Below are 6,000 nucleotides of genomic sequence, written 5' to 3' on the forward strand. Positions count from 1 at the left end.
AATAACTTAATGTCAGCGTCTGTTCGTGTGCTCTTTCTTAATTATGCAGCATGCTCCCTATACTTAGGTGCAAACTATTTTCTGTACTATTACTGTAATGCTGGATTTATATGGACTGTGCCTTTGGATAATGATAAATTGTAGATTGCAACTATATGAATGAGTACCTTGACGATGAATAACACTTTCATTTGACTCCACCGGATATGGCTAATTTCTAGTTTGAGGTGAATTCTTCAGTGTGGTCTGAAATTGCAGATGCTTTTTTGTAGATAAATGTTTATAAGCAGAGTACTTTATTATAGCATAGCTGTGGTTTTCTTCAGATTCAAATGTTCTGTTTCTGTACTCTGCAGTAAGAGCTTTGTATTTGTACTGGGTAGGAGAGAGAAAGCATGATTTAAAGTTTGATTTATAAGAATAGGGATTTTTAGATAGTTTGAAAGTGTCTGCAAAATCAGAGTTTCGGCAATAATTGCAGGCCTTTGGAAAAACTCTGTGCAGCATTTAAAGCAAGTTTGACTATGCAGTTTTCACTCTGTTAATTTAGGGACTAATATTAAGCTGCATTCCTCCGGTTTCTTGATACAGCTTTCTCAGTGACTTACGAGGCTCTGGCTTTAGAATAACTGCCATTTTGGGCTTCAGGCGTGTTTAACTCTTTAAGGCAATGCACGCTAAATTTTTAAGAGATCAGTACATGCAAGTGCCAAAAGTTAGGGATTCTTTTCTTGCTGTTCAGTCAAATATCAGTATTAAATAGCCATCAATCTCTTGTAAAGGAGCACTAATGAAAGCAGTCTTTAATTTTCCAACTCTATTTTTGTTTAAAAGTTGGGGATTGTTTAGTTATTGTAAACTATTGGGAAATGTTAGGAAGCCTTTACATAATGAAGAAAAATCTTCCTCTTTGATTTATCTGTCATTTTAGTTCTGAGCAAAATTTGTAGCGTCACTTTATTAGGAGGGATAATTCTCAGAAATTAGATAAACGAAGTTCATTTTCTGCTGAAAGAGTTTTTGCCGAGATGCTGCTAAAGATGTGTGTAATGTTTAGTTCTAGGCACAGCTAACAACACCAAGAAATACCCTGGAAGTTATCACATCTTTCCACTCATACGCAACATGCGTGTCTTAGAGACTTTTCTTCTTGAGATTAATACTCAGATGCTCATAAGAACTATTTTCTCTGACACTGCAGTCAAGAGAATTTTCTGCTTTTTGCCTAAGAGAACCCTTGTGACATATGGTGCTATTGAGTTGCAATCGTAAAGATAATGAGCAATTAATAAGTGATAATTATTCTTCATTAGCTGTACAACTTTGAAGGTGGACAAATCTATGAGGAGGATGAATCGCATCTGTATCTGATCTGCTTCCCTCTGCCCTTTCTCTCCTAACCCAACTTCTCCTTTTCTGGTTATGTGCACTTGGTAGGTGTTATAATTGCAGTCATTTAAGGACGTGAACCTAAGATCAGTGCAATTTTTCCAGTAATGGGTTCACGATCAGTATGTCATCTGTCCCCATTTTCTGCATCTAGCTATCCAGCAAAGCCAGTAATGAATTTGGAACATAAAAGGATTTATTATAAGATATCTCTGAATGAATGTTATAAACCTAGTATTGATTTACCTATCATGAGAAAATAGCAGGGGTTTTACCTGTAACTAGAATGTACTCAGAACGCGCAGTTTTGATGACATTATTGTCAGACATTTTCTGATAATTTAACAAGCTACTGTTTTCAAATTATTTTTTCTGAGGAACAAAATGAAGGGGGGGGGGGGGACAGTAAGAAATGCAAATAAGAGTTGATGTTGGAAACATACTGGATGAGATACACAATAGGAATCACAAGACGAAAAGAAAGATTATAGCTGGGTTTATGCCTTCACGCAATTCTGAGTCTCTAATCAAAATGTGTTTCATGGACTGGAACCTTAGAATTATTCGCCAGATATTATTGTTCATGTCAGATTAAAAACAGAGAAAATCAGGTATAAAATCTAATATCTCAACTGTCTAGAATATGTGTATTAGTAAACAAATGTTTTCCCTTCTTTGTCCTGTCTTTTAAGTAATCCTGGCAGGAGCCTTGCCTCATAAGTCAAGTTCACTTTGTGGCATTGCAATCTTAGAGAGATATATGCAAAGGGAAGTTTACTAATTTTATCCTACATTGCCAGTAATGAGTTGCAAGTCAATTTAATTAATTAGCAGTAGTTGTTCAACATTGTAGTCACCTACACTACTTTAACTCACGCCACTATCTCTACCACTTTTTCACTTGTGGAAACACGGGCTTTTCTTTACAATATGAAATATGACTGCACTAGCTTGTCATTTAAGTACCAGGGACAAAACTTCCAGTACAAAACCATATAAAAGAACATACAGTGGGCAGATAAACATGCTCCGTAATTTCAAAGTACAGTAAAATGCGTGTCATAGTTGCACCAGGAACCAATGGCACAGACAACATTACATTAAAAGATACGACATTCAGCACATTCTCAAAGAGATAAGCTTAGCTGTATTCGCACAAGAGTCAAGAATTTCTGTACCATGCTTAGTAGAGCTGTCAAGTTTATAAAGAAAAGTATCTTACAGCTAGTGATGTCCAAAACATGCCACATATGTAGTCAATACTTTCTTTCTGACTACAAAAGAAGGGACATTTTCTTCCTTTCCTGTTATTCAAGGGTAGACTTTCTGATGGTGTCAACTACTTAGATATGCTGCATAATAATTATTTTATTCATATGTATGAAAGCAGATCTCTTAGCATCTTATCTGCTATGAGCATCAAGACTGAATTTAATTGGAATTTTCAGATATATGCTTAGACAATCCATTGTCAACAACAAAATGAATATGCTATTATTTGCTACTATCACTTCTTACCAAGGGCAATTGCTTAATACTCTGTAATAGCTACAGTTCAGAATACTTCCTTTGCCACTGTGGCTGTCTTTCACTTTACACACCCACACAAGCCCCAGAACCTACTGTGCGTAAAGCAGCAGTGCAGTAGTATTCAAGGAGGATTAAAGGACTAAGATTAAGTACTTCCTAAATACTGCTGCCGGAGCTGTTGTTTTAAACAGGAGTAAAAATAAAGTACTTGCCTTTTCCAAATGTTCGAAAGGTATAGATGTGCACCCAAAAAGCATCCAGAATTAGAAAGATCATGCTTGACATTTTGCAAAGTACCTTCAAAGTACACCTGTAAGGCAGGTTGACCTTCAGAAGATGCAGAAGAACTGGTCCATGATTCCTTCACCTTCTGTATGTGTTCCCTAAAACTTCAGGCAAGAATTTTGGCTTCTGGCATTTTGTAGGGTAATTCAATACATTGAACTTTAAAACAAGGCTTGAGAATATGTATCCTAATAAACTTCATCATCGGTGACAGACTGCAAATCAGATACCTGATATTCACTGAAAAATCTGAAGGAAACTCCAAATGCTGTGTGCTCATCTCTGAATATTCATGAGTTAGTTCATGGAATCTTTAATGATCTTTTCAACCCTTCAGAACATAAATACAAAGGAAACGGCATGTGAACTGAACGAGGGTTTGCTTGAACAGTGGCAGCAGAGACACATACCTTTTCCCAGCATTATTTCAGCATTTAAGTTTCAAACCTATTTCATCTAGCTCTGGCAAGACTAAGCCTCTGGGGGTCCTATCCACAGATACTCTGAATTCAGGGTAGTCAGCCAAAGAGATTCCTAGAGAGGAAAAACATTCTATCCCCAGTGTCAGTCAGTACTTTGTTCAGAGGGAAAGATGAGGAAATGAGACAGAAGGTTGCTGAAAACACAGATGCTCACATTTCTTCTGCTAGAAAGAGAGAAAGGATTTATTTCTTTTTATCATAAGTCACAGGTTTTCTCTTACTGCTTTGCTTTAGACATTCGATCAGTGCTGATAGCTGTAAAGAACCACATGCTCAAGCAAATATAAATTATCTGGTGGAAAACCCTCCCCTTTCTTTCCCTGCCCTGCCTGATTGATTTCACAATTACTGGAGAATTTGCTGCATCACACATTTAGTTTATATTATCAACTGGTCCAAAGTAGCTGATGTCACCCATCTGATTTTTGTTTCCATATTCAAATTCAAGCTCCCACTCCCTCTGTCAGCATCACCAATATATCTATGACTTCTTACCAAATAACCGTATCACACCATATGTTGCAGAATTGTTCTGGATTTCCACCAGCTTAGTTTAAAATTCAGCCCTCAGTCTGAGCATAGTTCAGCTAGGAGGGGATATAGTAACAGATCTTTTTTTCTACCTCACTTGGAGGCATTAACTCTTCATCAGATTGCGTCTTGGCGTATTAATTCCTTTACCTCCACTACAAAAATGGAGCATCTAGTCAGTGGGGCTACCCAAGTGGTTTTGCAATCCTTGTGCTTTCTTTACGGGGGAATCAGGGAAAGAATTTGTCATATCAGTATATCAAGAGTAGCTGAGCAGTGCTTGCTCGCTTTCAGCAGTGATTTTTAAAAAGCCTGGTGGGAGCCACGAGCCAGAAGCCCCATCAGAGAATATGAAAAATAGCAGGACTGAAAAGAAGAGGAAGCCTTAGCCCTCAAGAGGAGCTGATTTTTGCCAGCAAGTTGTTTTTTTTTTTTCAGGAAAGTCTCTCCTGTTATTAGAAGTCCTAATGACAAATCATAATTGCTCGAAGTCATGAAACATAGGTAAACCAGGCCAAAAAGACTGAACTCTGAAACAATAAACATCAGTCTTTTTGTCTTCCATTTTTGAGGATTCTTTAGGATTCATGCTTCAAAATTTTCATCTACAAGCATATGAGAGCATTTCAGAAGAAATAATTTGAGATCCTTGCACAGTAACCTCACCAGAACTTCAAAAATATCACTGCATACTAAAATCATACAAGTTTAAAAGTTAGCGAACCCCTATACCATTGCAATTTTGCATGCCTTTGTGTCTTACAGCCAATGGAAATTTTTCCTAGGAAGGGAAACAGAAAGATTTTCTACTGTCTGCATCTGCAAACCACCAGAAAATACTGTTTTTTGGATTCTATTCTGCTACTGAGTTCACTGTATCATCACTGCAGTTTTGCAAGATGCAAAAAAAAGGCAGCCAGAAAGAAAAATACTCAAATAAAGTTGATCCAATCCTAGTTCGGTTGCAGAAGTATTCAGAAAAATCTTTCTCTTTTCACGTGCTGTATTTGGTCAGCATGACGTGGATGACTAGCGTTATGTTTTCTCCTGTTCAGACTCTGTCACACCACTGCAGCTTTCACAGCTGTCATCTTCATGTTCACTATGGTTATTTTCTGAAAAGAAACAGATTCTTCTGTTCAGAAAACACCTGCTCTTGCTTCATATCATTTTCCTTCTGCCAGATCTTAGTAATGAGCTCTTTTAAGAATTGCCTGGAGAATGGGAACAGGTTGGTAATAGCAAGTAAAAGAAAAATCAAACCCATAATTACATCTGTAAAGGAGTTTTTCTCCAGCCGCCTTCTGCTTTGGGTCTCTGTCCTGGTTTCAGCTGAGGTAGAGTTAATTTCCTTCTTAGGAGCTGGTGCAGTGCTGTGATTTTGGTTTTAGTAGGAGAATAATGTTAACACCACACTGATGTTTCAGTTGTTGCTAAACAGTGCTTACTCTAAGTGAAGGACTTTCCAGTTTCCCATGCTGTGCCAGTGAGGAGGGGCACAAGGAGCTGGGAGGGAGCAGAGCCAGGACAGCTGATCCGAACTAGCCAGAGGGATATTCCGTGCCATAGAGCATCGTGCTCAGTGCGCGAACTGGGGGGAGCTGGCTGGGAGCGGCTGATTGCTGCTCGGGGACTGGCCGGGCATCGGGCAGTGAGCAGCAGTATTGTGCATCACTTGTCTTTCCTGGGTTTTATTTATCTCTCTTTTTGTCATCTCCCTTTTTATTACTATCATTATGTTATTATATTTTATTTCAATTATTAAACTGTTCTTATCTCAACC

Source organism: Falco peregrinus, chromosome 1 (assembly GCF_023634155.1).
Source record: "Falco peregrinus isolate bFalPer1 chromosome 1, bFalPer1.pri, whole genome shotgun sequence".
Classification (NCBI taxonomy): domain Eukaryota; kingdom Metazoa; phylum Chordata; class Aves; order Falconiformes; family Falconidae; genus Falco; species Falco peregrinus.